The 15,272-nt window shown below is 39.0% G+C and overlaps 1 protein-coding gene and 1 pseudogene across 2 annotated transcripts in view; both read right to left on the bottom strand.

Moving 5' to 3' along the window:
- Positions 1 to 15,272, bottom strand: part of HSD17B3 (hydroxysteroid 17-beta dehydrogenase 3) — a 40,541-nt gene that overhangs the window by 16,386 nt on the left and 8,883 nt on the right. The window lies entirely within an intron of this gene.
- On the bottom strand, positions 838 to 935 carry LOC122917902 (annotated as a pseudogene).

Below are 15,272 nucleotides of genomic sequence, written 5' to 3'. Positions count from 1 at the left end.
GAGTTGGAGCATCGCTCTCCGGTCACAGCATGGTGTGCTTGCTTCTCCTGGGTCTAAATGTGACAAAGGTTTTCTGGCTTATGAGCGAAACCACCACACTGGGCCAACCTATAGGTGACATGACAATAGTAATTTAATTTTTGTGTTCATTAGGTGCCAAGAACTAGTCTAACTGGCTGTTGTCTACAGAGTCGCAATCTGAAAGCCCTCTTGTCAGAAACGTCTGGGGTCAGATGTGTGCTGGAAGTCAACACGTGGAAGATGTTATACCACAGTTTAGATAACAACTCTAGGGCAGCTCCCCCTGTTGCAAAGCAGTATTTCTGCAGGAAGTTTTGAGCTCCTTCCTCCTCACAGGACATTCTTCTCATAGTTCACTTCCCTCGGCCACGGTCATGGGCCTGAGCCCTCTCTGTTGTCTGGCGCCCAGCAGGACAAAAAAATAGAATAAGGAACCAGAGGGTAAATCGAGGCTTCCTAAGATCAGGAAAGAGCTCTCATTCAGAGTGGGTAGTGCCTCAATGCAGGGGGCTGAATGGCAGCGTGCCAAGAGCTGCGTGTCAACATGACACAGCGACAGGCAATCTCGCTGTGCCCGTCACAGCCAGGCCGAGACTCCTCACACCCGAAACTGCCACGGTGAGAAAAGCTAGAGTTTTCCCTGAAGCCAAAAGGAAAAACCAGCCCTTGTTTCACCAGAGACTGATGACGTTCGAGTAAGTGACCAAGGGACCCGTCAAGCAAAATCTTTCTCTGTGGTTTTAATTAAGCGATTTATACTTCCATTTTTAAAAAATTGTTATAAAATGCTAATAACACAAAATCTGCCATCTTAACAAATATATGGAATGTTTCATGAATCTGCATGTCATCCTTGTGCAGAGCCCTGCTAAGCTCTGTGTCGTCCCAGACGTATGTGCTGCAGAAGTGTGCACCATGTTCTTATTTCAATTCATAATTATATATGACAGAAAACACATAAAAAGCTGAATTAAAGACCATATGCGATCTCCAATAGCCAGTAGGTCAATCTTCAAGCCAAGGGTTTCCAAATCACCCAGGGAGATGTCAGAGAAAACACCAATTCCCACCCAAACCAACCAAATAAAAACATTCAGGGTTGAAGAAACAGCATTTACATCTTTTTTCTATTTTAACTTAGTAAATGATACGGGACATACTCAAGTAGAAGCCCCTTGTAAAATATGACCCTACAGTCCCAGGCTCCTGCCATCTTCAGTTTGGTGTTGACCCTCTTGGCTTTTCCCCTGCATCTACGGTCATACAGTAGATACAAAAAGACACCTTCGTTTTGTCGGGGACTTTTTCCTTTCACCCTTCCTAAATGGCATCATAAATACTGTATTTTTGCCTTAATGGTGTGTCTTATTTCTAAATATCACATCTATCTCTGTATCAGTCCAATTTGAGCCACTTGATCCTTTTTTTATTGCTTCCTAGTGTCCCATAGTTCACTTTTGGGTGAGCACTTGAGTTAATTTCAAGTTTTCCTTTTACCAATATTGCTACTATAAACTCTTTATGCTCTAGGAATTAATTCCTAGAGTAGATAGGGAAGAAGAAGTGGAATTATTGTATCAAAGAGTGTCTGCTTTTTAAATTTCACAGTATTGCCAAAATAACATCCCTTTAAATAAAGTGTACCACCAAAAATACCACCATAGCAATTTCTTCACACTCTGGCCAGTATTTTTTATTAGCAACCTTTTCAACTTTTCCAAACCTAGTGGTCAATGAATTATATCCCTATATTGTTTTAATTTGTTTTAATTTTTCCAATTATCAGTGGGACTGAGCACTTTTTTGTAGGTTTCTGTGAATTACATGTATACACTTTGCCCCTTCTTCTACTGGGTTGTCGTTTCCTTATAAATTTGTAGGGGTCTTGTGGTTTTTTAATATATTCTGGGTATTCATTATTTGCCTACTATATATTTAGCAAATATTTTCTCCTTACTTTATGGCACCTTGGTCATATATTATATATTAATTTTCATGTTATTGAGTTTGTGGATATTTGCGAAAGCTTCTGAAAAATTCTCTTTCTGAACGTCCCTAACTCCAAAGATATAAGTGTATTTTCTTACAACCCTTTACGGTGTTTTTATCTTTCTTGTTTGTTTTTAAGACTAACGCGAGTGAAATCACCCAGCATTATTTTTTTCAAGATGGGTGGCAATTTTTTACACAACATTTTTCCATTTATCCATCCCTTCTTGATTTTAAATGTTAACTTGGTCATATGCCAAGTTCTTACATGTACATGGATCTGTTTATGATCTACCTGGTCTGTTTCACTGACTTACTGGCCAATTTCTGTTCCAGGGCCACTTGTGATTTAATCACAGTCTTATAATAGGCTTTGATATTTGATATGTGGAACAGGACATTCCTCTCAGTTATTATTATTCTCTTTAAAATGTGTTTGTTTTATTTTCTTATTTTAACTTTCCAAACAAATGATAAAATTGTCTAGTCAAGTAGTATATAGAAATTAGGGATAGGTGGGGAAAATAATATTTTATGATCTTACGATCTTTACAGTAATCAGTTGTCTCATCCATAAATTTGGGATCCATGTCTCCCAAACTTATGTGTGTTTCTAAGAACTTTCAGAAGTTTCTTCATATGCATCTTAGACATTTCTTGTTATTTTGAATTAGTTAGCATAACATTAGATCATATCACAAAGAAATCCAAAATTTCAGTGGTTTCACACAATTAATTTGTTGGTTGTCTTATGTAGTAAACTCTATTTCACATAGTTGTTCAGATCCCATAGCTGAGAAAGTCTTTGCCATCTTCAACACTAGGTTTCTAAGACTGTTTCAGGTGTTCAGTTCCAGTCAGTGCAAAGATTAAGAGAGGATAGAGAAGATATATTCCCTCCTTTAATCACCTTGACCAAGAAGTGACACACATCATTCCTGCTTGATACCATTGGCCAGTTTGGTCACATGGCCCCACGTAGGTGGAAGGGAGTCTGGGAAATGCCCCGGCTGCCCAGCCTCCTCCAGCTATGATGCTCCACTGTGGAAAAAAGAGTAGGGATCTGGGAGGACACTTAGGTGTTCCTGCAGATACTTTACATTTATTTGTTGTTTCCATGGATTTAGTTATTATGGAAAGCAGAAGAAACTCTAGAATGAAATACCTAGGTTCAATTCCTGTTTCCACCACTTAAACCTGCGAGTACAAGTTACCCAAACCAGACTTTCCTCATTAGCAAAAAGAGGGCACCAATAGACATACTTCATTAAATTGTTCTGAGAATCAAATGAAAAAACTCACTAGAAGTGCCTCTCCAACTGGTGTCAAAACTGTGGTTTTGATTTGTAGTTTCCTGATGCCAAGTGTTATGGAGCACTTTTTCATGGCCATCTGGATGTAAAAGACATGAATTTGTCTTTGCTATAGTATAATGAAGTTCAGTTCTCAGTTGCCCAATACTTGGCAAAGCCGTGGAGACCTTGTGTTGAGCCAGTGGAGCCAGTGGATAGAAAAGGTAGGGCTGGAAATGAGGTTTCTCTTTGTGATTAGGAACTCTGCCCAGTCACCAAGCCAAGTGAATTCTTTTATTCATTGTAATAGTTTCTTCATCAATGCTTGGCCTTTCACCAAAGAATATGATATTCTCTACAAGGCACAGTTTTGTCCCTTCCTCTCTAATATTTGCATATTTTTGGTCTCATTATCTTGGCTAATATCTCCTTAAGCAAATATATGGTCTGTTCTCTACCATACTGAGAACACTTAAAATGTTTCTCAGCACAAAGTATGAGGTTTCCCATTATTTCTGAAAGTTATTTTTAATCAATTTGAGAACATTTTCATCTATTCCTTTTTGCCAAATCCCTTCTTTTTTAAATGGCTGGGTTCTAATTCTTAATACTTAATTTGGATCCCAATTCTCTTACACTACTTTGTCCCTTTTTGATATCAAAGTCATGTTAATCTGTCTACACAATTCCTGAAAACATGTTCGCATCTGGAAATGACCAGAAGACTTTGTTTTACCTAAGACGGATCAGCAAAGTAACGGAACCAGAGGCAGAGAAAGAACAAGAGCTATGGGACAGGTTCAAAGAGACAAAAGGAAACTGTGATCATGAGTGTGTCCCATGAGTCCTGCCAAGGACACCTATCTCAAAAACTGGTCACACTGGATACTGCTGTTTCTGAAAGAGTCATGGAAATCTCCTACAGTGGTTGCAAATTCATCAAATATTTCTCTTTCAATCAGTTTCTACTTTCAGTATTTGAAGTTATATTGTCAGAAATAGAATAGGCTCAATATGAATAATATGTAGCTTATTAATATGACCATTTCTCTTTTTTACCTTGAATTTTATTTTGTCTAATACTGATATTGCTCCCACTCCTTTCCTTTCTTTTTGCATTTTCCTAAGATATGTTTTTCCATCCATTTACCTTCAACCTTACTGTACCTAACATTGGATTTTTTTTTTTTAGCTCTTTCTGAGTGTTTGTCATTTATCAGGAAATATAACCAAGTCATATTTATTGAGACTGCAAATTTACTACACTGGCTCTGGCTATCTTGTTTTAGTTTTTCTATTCACAGTGTTTCCCTTGTTTTTGTTCTTGCTTTGCAGTAAGTAAGGCAGGATAGGCAAAGCTGGAGAGACAAAATAGCCCTGAATCTCAGTAGCACAATACAAAAGAGGTTTGTTTTTCCTAATACCATGTCTTCTGCAGAGAACCAGACAGTCCAGACCAGCTCCCTCCATGCAACGACTCAGGGATCTAGGTGTTTTCCCAGGGCTCAAACTGAGATGAGGCAAGCAAAGGACCTAGGTGCAAAATTTAAGGAGGTCCTCTTTCTCTGGTTCATGGTCACCACACATGCCTCACCTCAATCCCAGCCCTCCCTTTCCTATCCACTGGCTCCACTGGCTCAATACAAGGCCTCCACGGCTTTGCCTAATATTGGGCAACTGAGAACTGAACTTAATTATACTATAGCAAAGACAAATTCATGTCTTTTACATCCAGATGGCCAACAGACACATGAAAAAGTGCTCCACAACACTTGGCATCAGGAAAGTACAAATCAAAACCACAGTGAGATACCACCTGACACCAGTCAGAATGGCTAAAATTAACAAGTCAGGAAATGACAGATGTTGGCAAGGATGCAGAGAAAGGGGAACCCTCCTACAATGTTGGTGGGAATTCAAGCTGGTACAGCTACTCTGGAAAACAGGATAGAGTTTCCTCAAAAAGTTGAAAACAGAGCTTCCCTATGAATCAGCAATCACACTACTGGGTATTTACACTAAAGATACAAATGTAGGGATCCAAAGGTGCATGTGTACCCCAATGTTTATAGCAACAATGTCCACAATAGCCAAACAATGGAAAGAACCTAGATGCCCATCCACAGAGGAATGGATAAAGAATATGTGAGATGGATAGATAAATAGATAGATAGATATAATAGAATACTAGGCAGCCATCAAATAAAACCCCAAATCTTGCCATTTGCAACAACATGGATGGAACTAGAGGGCATTATGCTAAGCAAAATAAGTCATTCAGAGAAAGACAGTCATCATACGATCTCTCTGATGTGATGAATTTGAGAAGCAGGGTGGTGGGTTCGTGGGGAGTAGGGAGGGAAAAAAATGAAACAAGGTGGGATTGGGAAGGTGTCAGACCATAAGAGACTCTTAATCTCATGAAACTGAAGGTTGCTGGGAGGGTTGGGAGGGGTAGGGATAGGATGGTTGGGTTATGGACACTGGGGAGGGTATGTGCTATGGTGAGTGCTGTGAAATGTATAAGCCTGATGATTCACAAACCTGTACCCCTGGGGCAAATAATACATTATATGTTAATAAAAAAAATTCATATCTTTTTGAAAAGTAAATTACAAAAACAAGAACAGCCTTTTTTTCCCCAAACTAAATACAGAACAACCAGTTCTGTATGTGGATTAGTGAAGCATTTCCATAAATGAAAAAGTATTCACAAAACAGTAAACATTTCATAAAAATACTTATAAGGAAAAGAATATACATCAAACCACAAGTTTGTTTGTGGGAGGAAGAGAAATGGCATATGGGAATGAAAGAAAAGAAATTGAGAGAGGGACCACATACCGATTGATGACAGCAATTCAGTCTTCTGTGTCCCTGATTAACAAATACAAAAGAGTCTATTTCTGGTTTTTGTTTTGTTTGTTTGTTTTGTTATTTAGATTCCACATATAAATAAAATCATATGGCATCTGTTTTTGTTTTTGTTTTTTCCTGTCTGGCTTATTTCACTTAGCATAGAAGCCTCTAGTTCCACCCATATAGTTGAGAATTGCAGGATTTCATTCCATTGTGTATACATACCATATCTTCTTTATCCAATCATCCCTTAGCGGACACTTACATTGTTTCCACATTTTGGCTACTGTAAATAATGCTGCAGTAAACATAGGAAATGGGTGAAACAAGTGAAGATTAAGAAGTATACAAACTTCCAGTTATAAAATAATTAAGTCACGGAGATGGAAAGTATGGCATAGGGAATATAGGGAATAATAGGGAATAGGGACTAATATTGGGAATAGGGAATAATATTGTAATAACTTCTTATGGTGACAGAGGGCAAGTACACTTACTGTGGTGAGCACTGAGTAATGGATAAAATTGTCTAATCATTGTGTCATACACCTGAAACTAACAAAATGTGACATACATGTCAACTACACATCGATTATATATATGTGTGTGTGAATATATATATATATATATATATAATCCTACTGTAAAAAAGAATAAGAAGAGAAGGAAGAAGAATAAAAAGAGAGTGGAGGAAGGAACAGGGAAGGAAGGAAAATAAAAAACACTGGAGCACACCTGCCTGGGTAGACCTATATTTTCATGGAAATAAGTGTAGTTGGTGCGCCATCTCCCAACCATCGGTTACTTATTAATTATACCAGCTCTGAGTTTTACAATACCCATGCTACCAAAGTTAATTTTTTGTTTATAAAAGTTTATTTTACTGCTACCTTTAGCCGTTCTAGTTTATTTTTTAGCTAAGGTTACATCTGACCTTATCAATGAATAAACCTATTTGCACACTTTCTGACAAAGAATTTTGTATTTCCATGTTAAACTGTGAAAGAAAACTTCATCTCAAATTTAAGTACAAGCAAAATGATGATGGCTTGATTTTTCTTTTTTTTTAAGATTTTACTTATTTATTTGACAGAGAGACAGCGAGAGAGGGAACACGAGCAGGGGGAGAAGAGGGCAGAGGAGAAGCAGGCTCCCTGCTGAGCACGGAGCCTGATGTGGGGCTTGTTCCCAAGACCCTGGGATCATGACCTGAGCAGAAAGCAGTCAATGAACACTGAGCCACCCAGGTACCCCAAATTTTCTTTTTTTTTTTTTTAAGATCACCCTAGAATGTTTTCTAAGAAGCCTTGACCTCATCTGATGCTTTGGGGCTTTGCTGTTACAGAATTTTAACAGTCCCTAGCCAAAGAAAGTACAGACAGCACACAGACAGTAAAGTTAGGGACAGAGGACTTATCAGGACTTCATAGTCTGACAGGGAAACTAACCCAGAGGTGATAGACCGTAACTGTCATACATTTCAACCCTGTAGAAAGTTAGACCATCTGATACCTAACTTAGCAATATTATCACGCATTCCTTTCCAACGGACTATTTAAATCCTTATTTCTCAAACACTCTGCAATCAGCAATTTGGGTTCCTACTGGATCCTTCCTTACTAAGTCGAATAAAACTTTAACAAGTGCTACCATGCACTTTGTTTGAGAATTGTGTTTTTACAGCACTGAAGATAAAATACTGGTTGATCCTTTGAGTTACTTGGCTAAAGGGCTATAACCCTAAATCTACAAGATTTCAGAAATGACTAGACAACTGTGTTCTCATAAAGACAAAGAATATCAGAGCAGAGTTTTTAAATCTCATTTTATGAAATCTTCAAGAAATACACCTAAAACATAAGGTCGCAGAAAGGTTGAAACTAAAAGGAGAAACATAAGGTGAATACCAACCAAAAAGAAAAAAGTCATGGCTTTATTAATGTCAATCAAAACAGGCACTGAAGCATGTCACTGTTACTAAAAATAAAGACTAGTAAAAAGTTCAGGTATTAAAAAGATGTAGCAATTCCAATCCTGGATTACCTAACAAAATAGCCTTAGGAAAGGTACAAAGAGAGTTGAAAAATACACCATCAGAATAGGATATTTTTAATTTCCCATTTTGGTAATTGCTGGATAATATACCCACACATTTGGTAAGGATACAGACTATTGAATCTACACAAATAATACACTTGATGTAATAGATATGTTTATATGCTAAATAATTGCAGGTCACATTCTTTCTAAAGTTGAGTCTTTAAAAAAAAAAAAACTGATGAAACTGGCAAATCTCCAGCAAAATTAATCAAGAAAAAAGAGAGAAGTCATAAGTAAACCATAAGCAATATTAGGAATGAAAAGGTGGGCATAATTAGAGATCCAGCTGAGATTTAAAATACAGAAAAGGGGTTAAGAGAGGAAACAGAACACAATAGTTAATTTTGCTACCTCCTGAAATCCGATTAAATGGGAAGCAACTTTTTTCAAGAAAAACGTAAATGCACAGGGAGTAATAAGAGACAAGAGCACTCCCAAATTTTTGGTTCCTAGAGAGTATGGGCAGGATCCCAAGTCTTATACCAGCAAAGGGGTAAGCTGAGAACTGGGAAAATGTATACTATTAAAATCCTCCAAAATCTCAGGCACTGCCAGCACCAAACCTGGGGTAAAGGGGTAACTATATGGGGGAGTTTGGGTAAGAGCTGTTGGGGAAACCGTTAGAACCCCAGGTGCCCATTTCCATTCCACAGGTTAAAGACGGGGATTCCTCTCTGAGAGCAAGGGGCCACACAAATTATGCCCCTGCCAGTTCTGAATCCAGAAAAACGAGAGCCAGGCCTTTTTAGGCAGGAGGTTAGCTCTTCTCTGGGGAATCTCAGCCACAACAAGACACTGGCCTGGGGCTCCCCACACACTCAGCACCCAGACCCACCCCACGCTCAGACAGTCCAGGTAGAGTTCTCACCCCCTTGAGCCAGCTCTCCAACCCAGACAGACCAAGGAGTATCTGTGGAAAGCTGCTAACATAAAAGATAGAGAGCCAAACAGGAAAAATAAAGCAACTTGGAAGGAGAAAACAGTTTTTTGAAAGCAGAAAAAAAAAAAAAATATATATATATATATATATATCCCAGACAGGTAAGAAAAGCTGTTACTCTATACAAAGGACAGGTAGCTCTACAAAGGTGCAAACAAGCGCTCAGAAATGGAAACAATTTTTAATCTCTTAAAAACAATTTTCATTCTTAATTTCTTAGAAATTTGAAATTTCAAAAGCAAATAGCAAAAAGTGAAAAGTTCCATAAAACAGAGGATAAACTTAATGAAATTCTTTTGCAGAAAGGAAAGCAGAGACAAAATGGAAATTGTGAAAAATAAAGGGACAAGTAGAGGATGATTTCAGGATCTGAATAATAGGAGTTCCAGAAAAAAAATATAAATGACAGCTGAGTAATTGGAATTCCAGAAAGTGAAGAGAAAGTGGGGAGAAAGCAAATGCCCTGGTGTAACTTGCTTTTATGGGGTGACCTGGCTGTGTCCCTCACCGCCTAACCTCTCGATATTTCTGCTCACTTTCTAAACATTCTGTTATTTTGTGAACCAGATGACAACCTTGGACTCAATTCCTTTTCTGCTTTCATTTTTTCAAATATAGGAAGAGAAGGCTACAAAAAAATTATGCCAATACATTTTAAAACTTAGGTGAAATGAATATATTTCAAGGAAAATATAAATTTCCAAAACTAATTCAAGAAAAAAATTAAAAATTCAAATAGTTCTACAACCACTAAAAATAGTAACAATAATAATAGTCAGGTGATACTGATAATGGTATAAATGAGTACTTTAAATTGTACCACAAAGAAAACTCTAGTGACAGATGGTTTTACAGAAAAGTTCTATCAAATAGCCCCCCAAAAAAGGATAATGCCTAAATTGCACAATCTTTTTCATATATTAAAAAAAAAAGGTAAAATTCCCCCATTCAGTTTATGAGGTCAATAAAACTTTGACACCAAAACTTTGGAAGCTAGTTGGCATTATCTAGTAATGTTGACAATGTATAACCTATGCACCAGCAATTCTTCCCCAGGGCATGTTCTCAACTCTTGCACAAGACCTTCAGGAGGCATGGACAAAATGTTCATACCAGCAAAAACAGAAACTACCGAAATGTCCATCCAAAAAACGAAGTATAACTAAACCGGGATATATGTATGTCACAGAATATTACGCAATACGGAAAATGAATGAACTGTGCTCTGCACACATCAGCATGGATGAGTTTCAAAAGCATAAGATTGACCAATAAGAAACAGATTCCAGAAGACAAATGAATCCATTGACATTAGGTTCAAAACAAACACTGCAACCAATATGTTGTTTAGGGATACGTGCATGTGTAATACGACTTTTTTTTTTTTAAGTCAGAAAACTGTTAACACGATGTTCATGATCATGTGTCTGTCTTGGGGATAACAGAGGGGGAACACATAACAAGGCATGTGTGACCGGATAGCAGGCTTCAAGGACACTGAGGATGTTCTCATTCTTAATGTGAGTGATAAGGGACACATTACTCATTTTATGACTTTTTGTAATCACGTCTATGGATTACGTACACCTCTGTCTCTCTCTGTCTTGTGCACACACACACTACAGTAACGTGGCATAGTCAAAGCTGGATCAGGAATTATAGGACTGAGGTCAAGCCGCAGGGTAGCAAGGACCAGGGGAACATAAAACTAATTCAAAGTTGCTCTTTTCACTGAAGGCAATGTCAAGGAGAATAAGGTGAGAGAGCAACAGGAGTACTTCAGAGGAGAGGAATTGAGACATTAGGAAGAAGAATTTCCTCACTGAAAAGATGAGGCACCCCATAAGCTGCCAGGTAAACATGCAATGATACTCAAAAATAGGACAAAGCAGTTATTTTTTTTGGTTGGTCTGAGGCAGAACTGGCGAAGTGATTTTAATCCAAGGGCCAACTCCATGCCATTACCTGTCGCTGCCAAGAACACTGATGGGAGAAGCATGGTGCCCTGGTCACACCAGAGCTCAGAGCTGGGAGCTGAGCAGCACGCGCAGCTGCGCAATCCCAGACGTTGGGGAGCACCACTGGGACCGCCCAGAGGTGGAGGAATGAAACCACACAATCTTTAGTCATGCATTTTGTTTCAAGTATTCTCTGGGCATTAACAGTAAAGAATACATACATCAGAGAAACAGAAAGTAGATGATGCAATTTTTGCTGTTTTCTTCTCTACCTCTCTTTAAATTAAAAAAAAAAAGTACGTAAACATCATTAGCCATCAGAGAAAGGCAAATTAAAACCACAATGAGACCTCAATACCCACCTATCAGAACAGCTACAATAAAAAAGAGTGACAACACCAAATGCCAGAGACCATGTGAAGAAAATGAATGACTTATCTACTGCTGGTAGCAAGGGCAAAGTCACTCTGGGAGATAGGATAGTTTTCTTAAAAAAACAAACCAACCAACTAATTACGCAAATATCACACCCCCCAGAAATTGCTCTCTGGAACATTTATCCCAGAAAAATAGAAACTTCTCTTCACACACAAACTTATATACAAATGTTTATAACAGTTTTACTTGTATTGCCTAAAACTGGAAACTACCTAACCTAGATGCCTTTTAGTGGATGACTGGCTAGACATCCACTAACCAGTGGTCATTCATGTCATGGAATACTACTCAGCCATAAAATTGAACAGACTATCGATACGAGAACCCACCCAGACAGATCTCTAGAGATCTCCACTGGGCTGAGTGGAGGAAAAAAAAAAAAGGAAAATCAATCCAAAAGGTTCCAACGTGTATGATTCCATTTATAGAACTTTCATGAAATAACAAAATTATAGAAATGGGGACCAAATTAGTGGTTGCTCGGGGTTAAGGAGGGAGAGGGAGATGTGTGTGGAGTGGGTGGGTGCTGTGTGGTGCTCAGTTGGACCTGAAGCCAATTGGGAAGCCAGAGAGGCTGGCCCAGTTTGGGGTTAGTTTGGCTGCTTTTTGTACCGGCCACAGCAGCTGCACCTGCTCCCTTAGGGAACCCTGCTTGTGACCAGGAAGCACCCACTGGGAACCCTGAATGCCTAGAACCCCAAAAGGCAGTAAATTTTGATGTCTTTAACCTAAGTCTACTTGGGTGTTTGTAATTATTGGGATTTTCTTGTAGCCTACAATAATTAGAGGTCTAATTAATGCTACAGCTCTCATCCCCCACAACCCCATCAGCAGATGGTGTGTTTCAAAATGCAAGCAAGTCTGCAACCAAACCCTGCCACATAGAAAGATTTATTAGTAAGCTGGCACCAAAATAGTCATGAACCTGTTCTTACAGGTTTGTGGAGTCCCAGCTCTCTGTCCCTTGGGCCCTCTGTGAGGACGTCCTCCCAGGAAGATATGATAAAGGCAAGACATGGTCAGCCCTCTGGTGGGGTCAGGAATCCTCCACGAAGCAGTGGGACAGGAGACTAAATCAGCTCAAGGCCAAGGGCTACTCTGAGGCACTCACAAATCTGACAGTTTTGTTCCTACAAGGGTAGAAGCGACTGTACAAGATTTCAAGCCAATCCACATATCTTGAACTGCATTTCTTCAGGAAACTATTTATAACATCTGTTAGGCTAAGGGAAGACCATCTAACGAAAGTCCAGTTAACTGAGGCATAGATGTTGATGAACTCTGATTTAGCATCTTTAAAAATTAACTGAACATTGGATTTGGCTAGAATCTAGAACTTCTGGCTAGAAACAGCACAGCCAAATTGTGTAACTTGGGGAGAGTTGAATAAAAGGATGTTTTGCAATGTATGGGTAAGGTATAAGGAAAGGACGGACTCTGGGGCTAAAAATAGCAGAGCCTCTGTCACCTGCGTACCCCAAAGGGCTGGGGAATGAACAGTGGCCAGAGCTGAAAAAGGCAGCTGTGTGGAAAGGGCCACCTAACAGAGTTATTTATACCTGCAACAGAGGGACACAGCCAGTCCCTTAGACCCGCAGGGAGACAGCCAGAAAAGAACCCCACTCTCCTTCACGCCTCTTATCTGTTGCCAATGGCGCCCAGTGGTCCAACCCACCAAAAACCAGAGTTGAGCTGAGCCTGTCCGGGCAGCTCAGCCTCCTGGGCACAGAGCAGGATGATGAAGGGCAGATAGTGGGTCTGGAGTGGCAAGAAGAAACCCAACACACACCAACCAAAGCTAACTCTGGGTGTTAGCTTTCATGGACAACCAACCACTGCAGAAATGTGGACTAGGACTCACCTAACTTAAACATAAAGTTGCTATACAACCCAGCAATTCCACTCCTGGTTTATCTGTCCAAGAGAAAGGGAAATGTATATTCACACTGAAACTGACATTTGATCTAATAACTGGCGTTATTAGACAGATGATCCCTGACTTACAATGGTTTGATTTAGGATTTATCGACTTCACAATGGTGCAAAAGTGATACACATTCGGGAGAAACCATACTCTGAACTTTGGTTTTTTTGTGTTTTGTTTTGTTTTGTTTTTTCATACTCTGAACTTTGAATTTTGATCTTTTCCAGAGCTAGTGAAAGGTGGCAGGATCCTCTCTCATTTACTAGGCAGTAGCCACAACTCCCATCAGCCAGCGATCAGGAGCAGGTGAAGGACCCGTACCACTGACAACCATTCTGTACCCACACAGCCATTCTGCGTTTCACTTTCAGTACAGCATTCCATAAATTACGTGATGTAGTCAATTTTTATTATAAAATACACTTTGCGTCAGGTGATTTTGCTCAACTACAAGCTAATGTAAGTGTTCTGAAAACATTTAAAGTAGGCTAGGCTGAGCTGTGATGTTCAGTAGGTTGGGGATGTTAAATGCATTTACTCCTTATGATATTTTCAACTTACAATGGGGTTATAGGGATATAATGGGGTTATAGGAATATAACCCATTGTAAGTTGAGAAAGATCAATATAGCCAAAAAATGGGAACACCTATGCTTTTATCCAACTGGCAAGTGAATAAATTGGGTATATCCATACAATGGAATATTGTTCTGCAATAAAAAGGGAAACACTGCCGACACTACAACATTACAACAATGATGGAACTCCAAAACATTATGTTAAGTGAAAGAAGTCAGTCAAAAAGGGCTTCATATTGTGGGGTAGCATTTGGACAAAATGTTCAGAAAGATCAATAGCAGTCCAGAGCTGGAATAGGAATAGGGAATTAAGTGTAACCAGGGAAGAGCAATCTTATTAGAATCTTACTAGGGGCTTGGAAATGCTCTACAGCTGGATGGTGGAGGATGAACACTTGGTGGATTTACTAAAAATCCTTGAATTGTACACTTAAAACAGGTGGATTTTATGGTATGTGAGTTAAATCTCAAGAAGCTGTATAATATAGAACAACTGACCTACATGCTAGCATATCATCTCTGCTAAAGTATTTTAAAAATAAATCTACATTCGTTTTAATTGATGACCTTCACCCATAAAGGATTCTCACAAGCCCAACCCCTGGCCTAGAATCTCTACAGTGAGGTTTCACTTTATAAAAAATAGTCGACCAATATCCAGACATACAAAAAGTAATTAAGGGTGATCCTCTGCATCTGTTGTTCCCATTCAATAGTCAACAACCTAGGACATTTAAACATGACACACAAAAAAGTGTGTTCACTGAGGGTTGACTGGAACACAACTATTATTTAAAAGGTCCTAAAAACTGCAGAAAATCTCTCAAGGACTACGATGTCGATTTTGAGTGACTGTAGATAAAGCTCCATTCAGGCCAGACCGAGAAAAGGAGGGGAAAGTGGAGGACGGTTCTCTAAAACAAAAACATCTTCAACTGGTGCATGTCTCATGCCTTCCTCTAAAAAAAAAAAAAAAAAAAAAAACAAACAAAAAACAAAAAACAAAACAAAAAAAACACTGCAAAAAATCAAGCCAATAGGAGTGAACCGTGAAGTAAATTATGGGCTGTGGGAGGTGATGAAGTGTTAGTGTAGGTTCATCAATTGTAACAAATATTACTCTAGAGGGGGATGTCGATAGTGTGGGGCTACCCATGTTTGGGGATAGAAGGG

The sequence above is a fragment of the Neovison vison genome, chromosome 9 (assembly GCF_020171115.1).
Source record: "Neovison vison isolate M4711 chromosome 9, ASM_NN_V1, whole genome shotgun sequence".
Taxonomy (NCBI): Eukaryota; Metazoa; Chordata; class Mammalia; order Carnivora; family Mustelidae; genus Neogale; species Neogale vison.
This window is presented reverse-complemented; position numbering and strand designations above follow the sequence as displayed.